The sequence below is a fragment of the Trachypithecus francoisi genome, unplaced genomic scaffold (genome assembly GCF_009764315.1).
Source record: "Trachypithecus francoisi isolate TF-2019V2 unplaced genomic scaffold, Tfra_2.0 Lachesis_group3, whole genome shotgun sequence".
Classification (NCBI taxonomy): domain Eukaryota; kingdom Metazoa; phylum Chordata; class Mammalia; order Primates; family Cercopithecidae; genus Trachypithecus; species Trachypithecus francoisi.
In genome coordinates this window covers 125,111,448-125,122,530 of record NW_022681468.1, presented here as the reverse complement: position 1 = coordinate 125,122,530, position 11,083 = coordinate 125,111,448, and the positions used below count along the sequence as shown (strand labels likewise).

The window sequence follows — 11,083 nt, the reverse complement described above, 5'->3', positions numbered from 1 at the left end:
GGAGCGGCGCGGGGAGGGGGCGGAGAGCCGGAGCCGGGGTGGGGTGGGGGGGAGGGGCCGCGGGAACGGATGGCGGCCTGGGCCGCGTAGCAGCGGCGGCTCTACGGCCCGGGGCCCCGGGCGGGCGGAGGTGGCGGCTCCCGGGACCGGCCGCGCGGTGAGTCCGGAGCTTTGTGTGGAGCCGGGACTGGGGGAGGAAGAGACGGCGGCACCGATGGGGCGCGGGGCTGAGGGGAGCTGATGGGGGCCGGGGGCGGCGGCGCTGCCTGACGGAGGAAGTGGGGGTTGGGGGGGCTGGGGCGGAGCGAGGGGAAGGTGTGTAGGGGGGGTTGTTGCGTGGGTGGGGGAGGGGGCGTCGAGGGGCGCTGGGTGAAGTTCAAAGCGTGGCCAGGGCCGGTTCAGGCTGAGGGTAGGGGTGCACGGGAGGGGATTAGGGTCTGGCTAGGTTATGGGAGCAGGCCAGAGAGTTTCCGAGGCGAGTCTGGGTACGTTGAGGGCGCTCAGGGCGACTGGGGCCAGTCAGGGAGTTGGCGGGGTGGGGGGGAGGGCGGGGGTTGTTCAGAGCATAGGGTCGGAAGCAGGACGTGTGCGTGACCTAGGAGTGGGGAGCAAGGTGGCTGGGATTGTGCAGTAAGAAGGTTGTGGGTGTGTGCCCCTAACAGTCTTCAGGTCACATTTACTCCTGTCCTTTTCTTCAAGATGGAGGGATCCCTGGGCCTGGACCTTAACTGCTATCCTTGTACCCCCGGGAGGGTTTGTGACCCTATCCTGTTTGGAAAATCCATGCTGCCCTCTTTTCCCTTTATGTGTAATTACGGTTGGATCATCTCTGTGCTTTGCTCAGATTCTCCTTCCTCCCTCTGGGGTTGAGGAGGAGGAGACACATCTGACCAATTAATGTGTGTTTGTGAAACAGGCAGCAGCAAATAGTCATTTCAGCTTCTAGGAATTAGGCTCACACAGGGTGGAGAGATCAGAGCCCTTCAGGGGGAATATTTCTGAACAAATCACAGATGATTAAATTCTCTAAGAAACAGCTCCCTACCTAAATCAGAGTGGGAAAGATGGGGAAAAAAGCCTGTCTGTTTCCAGCCATGTGTCCAGAGCCTCAGGGGTTGAGGAGAGTCCCCAAGCCCCGACAGGCCTCCTTTTTCTGTATTAGGCTTTGCTCTGCATCCTTGAGTTAATTTCACCCCTGCTGCTTTGTCTTGGGGGAGGGAGTGCTGGTTTAGGCTGTTGTGAGGAGATGACTATTCTGCTGCCACACACAATAGTCGTGTCATTTTATCGGGAGTGCTACCCCAGGGCTGAGAACTGCTGCAGCAGAGATAAACCGGTCCCTCTCACCCGCCTATTGTGTACACAGTGAAGGTCATAGGTTCAAGTCTTGTCTGAGAGCTTTGGATATGCTCCATCTCCCAGGCTCCTCAGTGCCATTTTCTTCCTTTTCCAGACTAGGGCTTGCCATTGGAGGAGGCCAGACAGAAAGGCTCTTCTTTTTGAGTGAGGAACAATGCAGAGCTCATTGGCACACATTTTTTAAAAGAATAGGGGATGCCAGCCATGTTGTGCCTGCCTCTTTGGCTAACCTGTACTAAGTTGTGAAGGAATAGTGTCTGGTAGACTCAACTATGATGTTTGTTTCAGACCCTTAAGGAAGAAGACTTCAAGGGAAGGTTCTACTCTTAGTTGAATCATCATATTTAATTCTTTTATATAAATGGAACACTCATGCAGTGATTTTTGTTTGTTTAGGAATACCACTAAAAACCTGTGCAGGGTTAAGATGGGAGTCAAGCCCAGGTGCGGTGGCTCATGCTTGTAATCTCGGCACTTTGGGAGACTGAAGCCAGAGGATGGCTGGAGCCCAGGAGTTCAAGACCAGCCTTGGGCAACAAAGCAATACCCTGTTTCTTTAAAAATAAAAAATGAAAAAGTCAAGAACCAAGTACCTTTTTAATGGTGACTTCCTGGTCAATAATAATAGCACAATAAAAAAGCCACAGAATTTGCCTGTCTGGGCGAGGGCTGTGGGAACAAACCTTTCAATATTTTAACTCTAATGAAAGGACATGACTTGCTCATTGTGCAAAAGTCTGTATCTTCCTCTCTATTAAGAAATTTGCCAAAGAAATAAACATTTTTGAAAAAATGTATAGGTCTTAGGGATAATTAGAGAAGTATGAGAACTAGAAGGAATTCTATTGTACATATCTGATAGAAGTGCCCAAATAATGTTTATGTACTATTAGTTTATTAGTTGTATAAAAAATTATTTGGGACCAGGCATGGTGCACACACCTGTAATCCCAGCACTTTGGGAGGCTGAGGCAGGAGTATCACTTGAGCCTAGGAGTTTGAGAATGGCCTGGGCAACATAGTGAGAACCCATCTCTACAAAAATTTAAAAAAATAAAGCTACCTGGGCATAGTGGTACATGCCAGTGGTCCCAGCTACTCAGGAGGCTGAGGTGGGAAGATGACTTGAGTTCAGCAGTTTGAGACCAGCTTGGGCAACATGGCAAAACCCCATCTCAACAAGAAATATAAAAAATATTAGCTGGGTGTAGTGGCATACACCTGTGGTCGCAGCTACTTGGGAGGGCGAGGTAGAAAGATCTCATTGAGCCCAGGAGGTTGAGGCTGCAGTGAGCCGTGATTGCACCGCTGTACTCCAGCCTGGGTGATAGACCAGGACCTTGTCTCAAAAAACAACAACAAAAAATTATTTGGGCCTGGAAAAGGGGTTTCCATTTAGAACATTAAGTACAACTTTTCTTTAAAAAGAGATTAGAAGTAAAAATCATTTTGAGTGGGGAATTGTATATAATGTACTGTGTACACAATAGCCAACCATTTCCCATAGGATATTGTTGAATAAGAACTTTAGCCTTTGGTTTTGGTAAAGGTCTTTCTGAGGCAGTGAGTCTGACTATGGTGCCTCCCTTATCCCTTTATTTCAGTGAGTTTCTTTAAATGATGCCCTGGCACTTAGGTGTTGGGCCTTTGATAGGAGGGAACAGGTTGTTCTGACCTTTATATATTTTTCGATAACAGAACTGTCTTCAGGCCTTACTGGTGGTGGTGTCTGTCTTTAGACTATTTCCAGCTCTGTGTTCTAGGCATATTTGAGTGAAGCCTCAGCTAAACTGAGTCCAAAGCTTTTTGCTCTTGGGCTCTTAGCATTTATTTCTGAATGCTGTCAGGTGACAGTGAAGGCAGAAGCCTCAGATTAAATTTGTCCTGATTAGATTTAGTGGCTTCAGAGTTGGGCCCTTGCCACAAGGAATCTCATGTGAGTCTTCTGATTGTAACCATCATTCAAAGAGTGCTTTGGATTCCCCCCCAACCACCCCTCCCAGCTTCTTGGTAGAAAAAAATTTCCCTGTGATAGAGGTCTAGAAAGTTGGACAGATTAGTGCTTATTTTTTGAGGATATGGAAGCATAATTTTGGCTCCTGGTAGCAATTATGTAGCAATTAGCATATAGCAACTAAATGACTGGAACACGATAATTTGTTGAGGGGTTTACTGATTGCTCTGTCAAGTGGAAGTGCCACTCCTTATTTATTTGACTCAGAACACTGTTGCCTGAGCTTAGCCATGGAGACTAAGTATAGCAATGATATGTGTTCTCCAGAAGTTCCCACTCTGCTTCCTCTTTGTATTTACTTCTTTGCCAGGTACCTTAGTACTTGTACTGCCCTTTTCTCCTACTACGAAGCAATTGTTACTTCCCTCATGGAAAACTGGTCATGGATAGGAATACTGTCAGGCAGATGGAACTAGCCTGAGATAAGGTAGCCTTATATTGTGTGGGAAGTTTTCAGTCAGTTAATTCTCTCTTCTACTTGATTTTTCAAAATCAGTTTCCTTTAAAAAAAATAAATAAAAACCCCACAAAATGCAAAATATCGTAGTGTATTAAATACGCCTTCATGATACCTTCCTTATAAAAGTCTGTGACAGACAAAATGAAGATAGGTGATGTTGATTGGCAGGTTCTGGGTCCACTAAGTGTCAGTGAAGGACTCTTTTCACAAGGGAACAGGTAATTCACCAAAGCACCTGCCTAGCTGGGCATGTGGAATTGGCAGCAGCTGTGCAGCTGAAGAGGGATTACTGAGCAGGTGGTTGAAGAATCACATGCCACAGTGACAAGAAATACTTGGTCTTCTGTGGTTTAGGTTCAGTTTGTATGTGTGAAATTGCACTTTGTTTCACATTTCTTAATGCTTGTTGATTTGTTAGTAAGATGGTAATAGAATAGAGAAAGAGATTCTTCTGTATCTGTGGTTTTTTAGATCACTGAGTAGCATGCCCTAGACATGGCCCTACACTGCTCTATTGTATTTATGGGAGTTCTGGCTTGGGAGGGAATGGGGAGGAAATAGTGGTAATTCAGTGTTTCTAGTACTTGTTTATTAAAGGGAAATGGGAAGGAGAACATTCCTTGCTTTCAGTGTGGTGAAAAAGATTTAACCTACTGGGTGGATACCTAATAGGTTTTATGCAAATGATGTAATTGATTTTTTGTGTAAGTGTTCCTGACATGCCTTACTCAAGACATTTGCATGTGTTTTTATATTATGAATGTATTTCCCCACGTGAAGTTTGCATCTCTTCAGTTTTTTGTGTTTTTTTTTTTAGACGGAGTTTCGCTCCTGTTGCCCAGGCTGGTGTATAATGGTGCGATCTCGGCTCACTGCAATCTCTGCCTCCCAGATTCAAGCGATTCCTTGGGTCAGCCTCCCGAATAGCTGGGACTACAGGCGCCCACCACCAAGCCCAGCTAATTTTTGTATTTTTAGTAGAGACAGGGTTTCATCATGTTGGCCAGGCTGCTGTCGAGCTTCTGACTCAGGTGATCCACCCGCCTCGGCCTCCCAAAGTGCTGAGATTACAGGTGTGAGCTATCACGCCCTGCCAGTTTTTTTTTTTTTTTTCAATTTTTAGTTTCTCCCAGCACCTTTGTAACTCTTTCCTGACATTGACATTAACATCACTTGTTAGAACCAAGTCGTCACCAGAACAAATAATGTTAAGAAACATCACCACTAAATATTTATCTTAAAAATGGATATAGGGCCGAGTTTGGTGGCTCACACCTGTAATCTCAGCACTTTGGGAGGCCAAGGTGGGCGGATCACGAGGTCAGGAGGTTGAGACCATCCTGGCTAACATGGTGAAACGCCGTCTCTACTAAAAATACAAAAAATTAGCTGGGCGTGGTGGCAGGTGCCTGTAGTTCCAGCTAGTTGGGAGGCTGAGGCAGGAGAATGGTGTGAACCCAAGAGGCGGAGCTTGCAGTGAGCCAAGATTGCTCCACTGCACTCCAGCCTGGGCAATAGAGCGAGACTCCGTCTCAAAAAAAAAAAAAAAGGATATAGGCTGAGCGCAGTGGTTCATGCCTGTAATCCCAGCACTTTGAGAGGCTGAGGCGGGCAGATCATCTGAGGTCAGGAGTTTGAGACCAGCCTGGCTGACATGGTGAAATTCCGTCTCTACTAATAAAATAAAAATTAGCCAGGCGTGGTAGTGCACTCCTGTAGTAATTCCAGCTACTCGGGAGGCCGAGGCAGGAGAATCGCTTGAACCGGGAGGTGGAGGTTGCAGTGAGTTGAGATTGCGCCATCGTACTCCAGCCTGGTCAACAAGAGTGAAACCCTGTCTCAAAAAAAAAAAAAAGTTGGTGGGGAGTATGGCATTTCCTATAACTTGGGAAAAGTCTATTTGAGGTTTTCTGAAAATTCAGATTTTTTTTAATAGATTATCACCTTCTGTTAATATGATTTTCCCTTCATATGTTCGTGCCACCAATAGGCAATGCCATAGAGCCTAAAACTTATAAGCATGTAACTTTGTGTTTATTTTCTGACCTTTTTAGTGCCTTCCATTCATTTTCTATATTAGGCCAACAGGTTGTGTGCCCCTTCTCTTGAAACATACACACAGGACCTAATGGAATTCACAGGGTACTAATTAATGGGTGATTGAAGATAAATGAGCCATATGAACTGTTTTAAAGTTCAGAACTCTCTTTCCCACAGCACAAGTGGAGTGAAGGCTCTTTGAGGGAAAGTGAGGCCAAACTATGACTCAGGTCAGGGCCTATGGAGCACTGTGTAGACGGGACATTTGCAGTAATCTACCTAAACCTGGTTTATAAACTAGCTCTAAGTGGAAGCCTAGCGACAGCAGTTAGTTGTTTAGTATTCACTTCTAGGAAAGAATGTCAAGTTCTTGATTTCCTCATATGAAGCTATGGCAGTTTTTGTGTTTGTTTTATTAAAACTGTTCACAAACCACTTACCCTTTCCTAGCACTCTCAGTAGTTTGCTTCCTTTTACCTCTCCCCCACCCCCATCTCTTATCCCACTTCTCTACCCTGAAGACTTCTTCTCTAGCAGCTTGGAAACACTAATTACTGTAGCTATTATAGTCACAACCCAGATCCTCCACCTCCTTCTCTCTCACCCCTTTCTTTCTTCCCCCCTCCCCTTGCTCTAGCAGCAGGAGTTGAGCTGCAGTCTCATGAGCACAGTCAGATCTATGAATGAGCTTTATATCTTGTCAAGGCAGAACTCCAGATCCAACAGGGCTAATTTTTCATGGTTCTCTTGCTGTTTGTTCTTGGATCAGAGTCCCAGAAATAAGAGATGGCAAATACCTATCAGGTCATATCTAGTCCATCACTCAGGGACAAACCTAGGATTTTTCTCTTGTCTCTGAGAACTTTTTCCTTCTTTCTTTTGCAGTTGAGAGCTGTCTGATGCCACGCAAGCTCTGAAACTGCCTTCTTTTTTTTTTTTTTTTTTTTTTTTTTTTTTTTTTTGAGGCGGAGTTTCGCTCTGTCGCCCGGACTGGAGTGCAGTGGCCGGATCTCAGCTCACTGCAAGCTCCGCCTCCCGGGTTTATGCCATTCTCCTGCCTCAGCCTCCCGAGTAGCTGGACTACAGGCGCCCGCCACCTCGCCCGGCTAGTTTTTGTATTTTTAGTAGAGACGGGGTTTCACCGTGTTAGCCAGGATGGTCTCGATCTCCTGACCTCGTGATCCGCCCGTCTCGGCCTCCCAAAGTGCTGGGATTACAGGCTTGAGCCACCGCGCCCGGCAACTGCCTTCTTTTTATTGTGTTCTCTGGTGATTAGTGTCTGGCCAACTACTTTTTTTTTTTTTTTTTTTTAATTCCATTTTCAGGAATACTTGCTCCCAGCAATATCTCTACCCCTTCTTCAGTCCTTTCTTCTTGATTGTTGGCATTCACCTTTATGGATTCCTTTTGTACCATCAGTTATCTATGCCAGAAGTATCACTTTTCTGATCTTTGCCACAAGTGTCACTGTGGCCTGCTTTTAAGGAGGTAATTTGATGGAAACACAGGACATAAATTCTAGCAGGTGGTAATTAATAAAATACTTTAGAAAATATGTGCCTCAGCCAGGTGCAGTGGCTCACGCCTGTAATCTGAGCACTTTGGAAGGCAGATCATGAGGTCAAGGAATCGAGACCATCCTGGCCAACATGGTGAAATCCCGTCTCTACTAAAAATACAAAAATTAGCTGAGCTTGGTGGCGCACATCTTTAGTCCCATCTTCTCGGGAGGCTGAGGCAGGAGAATTGCTTGAATCTGAGAGATGGAGGTTGCAGTGAGCAGAGATCATGCCATTACACTCCAGCCTGGCAACAGAGCAAGACTCTGTCAAAAAAAAAAAAAAAAGAAAATATATGCCTTAAGTAACCCCTGTACTATATGAACAAATGTTGCTTCTTCTGTTCTAACACTTCTCTTTATGTGGATGAAATTTTATTATTCTGTGTCTTTGTTACAGTTAAGATATTGTATAAGAGTGTTATGCTTTCTTTACTAGTATGCCTTTTTTTTTTTTTTTCTTTTTTGAAACCGGGCCTTGCTGTCACCAGGCTGGAGCATAGTGGCACAATCACCATCACAGCTCACTGCAGGCTCAACCTCCTGAACTCAAGCAATTCTCCCACCTCAGCCTCCCAAGCATTTGGCAGTACAGGCAGGCACCACCACAGCCAGCTAATTTTTTTTTCCTCCCTCCCTTCCTCCCTTCGTCCCTCCTTTCCTTTCCTTTCCTTTCCTTTCCTTTCCTTTCCTTTCCTTTCCTTTCCTTTCCTTTCCTTTCCTTCCTTTCTCTCCTTCCTTCCTTCCTTTCTTTCCCTTTCTCTTTTTCTTGCTTTCTTTCTTTTCCTTCCTTCCTTCCTTTCTTTCTCTCTTTCTCCCTTTCTTTCCCTCCCTCCCTCCCTCCCTCCCTTCCTCCCTTCCTTCCTTCCTTCCTTCCTTCCTTCCTTCCCTCCTTCCCTCCTTCCCTCCTTCCCTCCCTCCTCTCTCTTCCTCCTCCTTCTCCTTCCTTGAGACAGAGTCTCACTCTGTTGCCTAGGCTAGAGTGCAATGGCACAATCACAGCTCATTCCAGCCTCGACGCCACCACACCTGGCTCATTTTTTGTGTGTTTTTTGTTTCACTGTGTTGCCCAGGCTTGTCTCGAACTCCTGGGCTCAAGCTGCCTTCCCACCTTGGCCTCCCAAAGTGCTGAGATTATAGGTGTGAGCCACTATGACCAGCCCAATTTTTAAATTGTTTTTGTAGAGATGGAGTCTTACTATGTTGTGTGCCACTATACTCCAGCCTGGCTGTCCAGGCTGGTCTTGAACTCCTGGACTCAAGCCACAGGCATGAGCCACCATGCCTGGCTAGTATAGCTTTTCAAAGAATAGAGGGGAAATAAATCATAGAATTGAGAGTCATAAAACTGAGATTCTGATCATTACTATGCCTCTAATTAGCTCTTTGACCTTGTGCAAGTCATGCCCCTGTTTTCATGTGCCTCATCTGTAAAATGAACACATTAGACAGGATGATCACTGCGGTTCCATTTAGCTGTAGAATTTCACAATACCAAGATTGAGAGTCGGGTTGACACCTATAGTCCTAGCACTTTGGGAGGCTGAGGCAGGAGGATCACTTGAGCCCAGGAGTTGGAGACCAGCCTGGGCAACAGAGAGGCCTCATATCTTAAAAAAAAAAAAAAAAATTCAGCCTGGCCAACATGGAGAAACCTTGTCTCTACTAAAAATACAAAATTAGCCAGGCATGGTGGTGCATGCCTGTAATCCCAGCTATTTGAGAGGCTGAGGCAGGAGAATCACTTGAACTTGGGAGGTAGAAGTTGCAGTGAGCCAATATCAAACCATTGCACTCCAGCCTGGGCAACAGGAGAAAAACACCGTTTCAATAAATAAGTAAATAATTAGCCAGGTGTTGTGCACTGTGATCCCAGCTCCTTAGGAAGCAGAGATGGGAGGATCGCTTGAGCCCAGGAGGTTGAGGCTGCAGTGAGCTGTGATCTCACCACTGCACTTCAGCCTTAGTGACAGAGCAAGACCCTATTTCCAAAAAAAAAAAAAAAAAAAGATTATAGATTATGGTGGAAGAACAGGACAAAAGTTTTTGACATGTGAGCTTTTTTTTTTTTTTCTATTGCTGTGTCAAAAATATAGCCAGTATTGTATTCAGAAGGGCTAATGAGTGCAATTTCAGCTCCCTGGGGCTTGACTCTCACTAGTCTTTGATTTGTTTGGAAAGCTGTACTTTTTATTAGGCCATCTTTTTTTGGAGGGTTTTGTAGCCGCATTCTGCAGGCTCACCAACTTGCCACATATATCTTTTTCTAGTGTGCTTAAGACATAGGAGTGGAAATCAGAAAGCTGCAAAAAAGGCTGGCCTGGCATGGTGGCTCACGCCTGTAATCCCAGCACTTTGGGAGGCCGAGGCGGGTGGATCAGCTTGAGGTCAGGAGTTTGAGAAAGCTGCAGAATAGAAACCTTAGCTTGTGAGAAGAAAGTTGTACCTGGAAGGATTTGCCATCTATCAATAAGAAGTAACTTTGTAAGTTGAGTCAAGGATCTAATAATCTATTATATCTGAAATCTGGGAGCTAAATTGGACTGATTATGGAGGTTAGTTGGGTATTTTTCCACTTTTGACTAGTCAGTAGAAACTCCACTTTGAATTAACTTCTTGGGACTGAGTACAAGTTGAGTTGCCCACAGTATTTTGTTCAGAAAATAAAATTATGTTGTTATTTATATATTTTTGACAGGCTCTTACCCAGCCTTGACCTAGTGGGTTCACCTCAGCCTTCCAAGTAGCTGGGACTACAAAAGTGTGCCACCATTCCTGGCTAATTTTTGCATTTTTTTGTGTAGAGATGATGTTTGCCATGTTGCTCAAGCTAGTCTTGAACTCCTAGGCTCAAGCCATCCTCTTGCTTCATCCTCCCAAAGTGAATTACAGGTGTGAGCCACTGCACCCAGCCAATGACGTTATTTTTAATGCTGAAAATGCGCATTGATGACATTTGGTGACGTATGACGAACAAGGGGTACTCTGAAATACCCTTCTAAAAGAGACGAGAAATTAAAAGCTGGTTGGTTGGTAAGTGTTTCAGGAACTTTCAGATTGAGAGTAATGTTAGGAAGTATTTGCTTTTAAGCAGTTTTTTTTTTTTTTTTTTTTTTTTTGAGACGAAGTCGCTCTGTTGCCCAGGCTGGAATGCGTTGGCATGATCTTGGTTCACTGCAACCTCTGCCTCCTGGGTTCAAGCAATTCTCCTGCCTCAGTCTCCTGAGTAGCTGGGATTACAGGCATGTGCCACCACGCCTGGCCGATTTTTGTATTTTTAGTAGAGATGAGGTTTCACTATGTTGGTCAGGCTGGTCTCGAACTCCTGGCCTCATGATCTGCCTGCCTTGGCCTCCCAAAGTGTTGGGATTATTGGCGTGAGCCACTGCACCTGGCCGCTTTCAAGCAGTTTTAAGAAAATGAAATTACACAACCAAGTTGTTAATTCTCTGTGTTAGAATTTTTATCGGCGTTTTCCAGTTAATTCTTTGATATGGGACTTTGAGTAGCAGCTATTAATACTTTTTGAATGGTAAGAGGATGCTGGTCTTTTAGTCTGTTGTTGTTGTTAACATAGCAGAATCACAGGTTTAATCTACCTTTGAACATTGGAAATAATGTTCACTGTTTTCAGATTTGTACTTAAAACATC

At 45.1% G+C, this 11,083-nt stretch overlaps 1 protein-coding gene across 2 annotated transcripts in view; it reads left to right on the top strand.

Moving 5' to 3' along the window:
* The first annotated feature begins 9 nt into the window (after positions 1-9).
* ZNF609 (zinc finger protein 609) overlaps positions 10-11,083 on the top strand; it is a 234,487-nt gene continuing 223,413 nt past the window's right edge. For both annotated transcript variants that reach the window (XM_033189782.1, XM_033189781.1), the window contains exon 1: positions 10-157. The gene's annotated coding sequence lies outside the window, so the exon portion shown is untranslated. The remainder of the gene's footprint in view (positions 158-11,083) is intronic.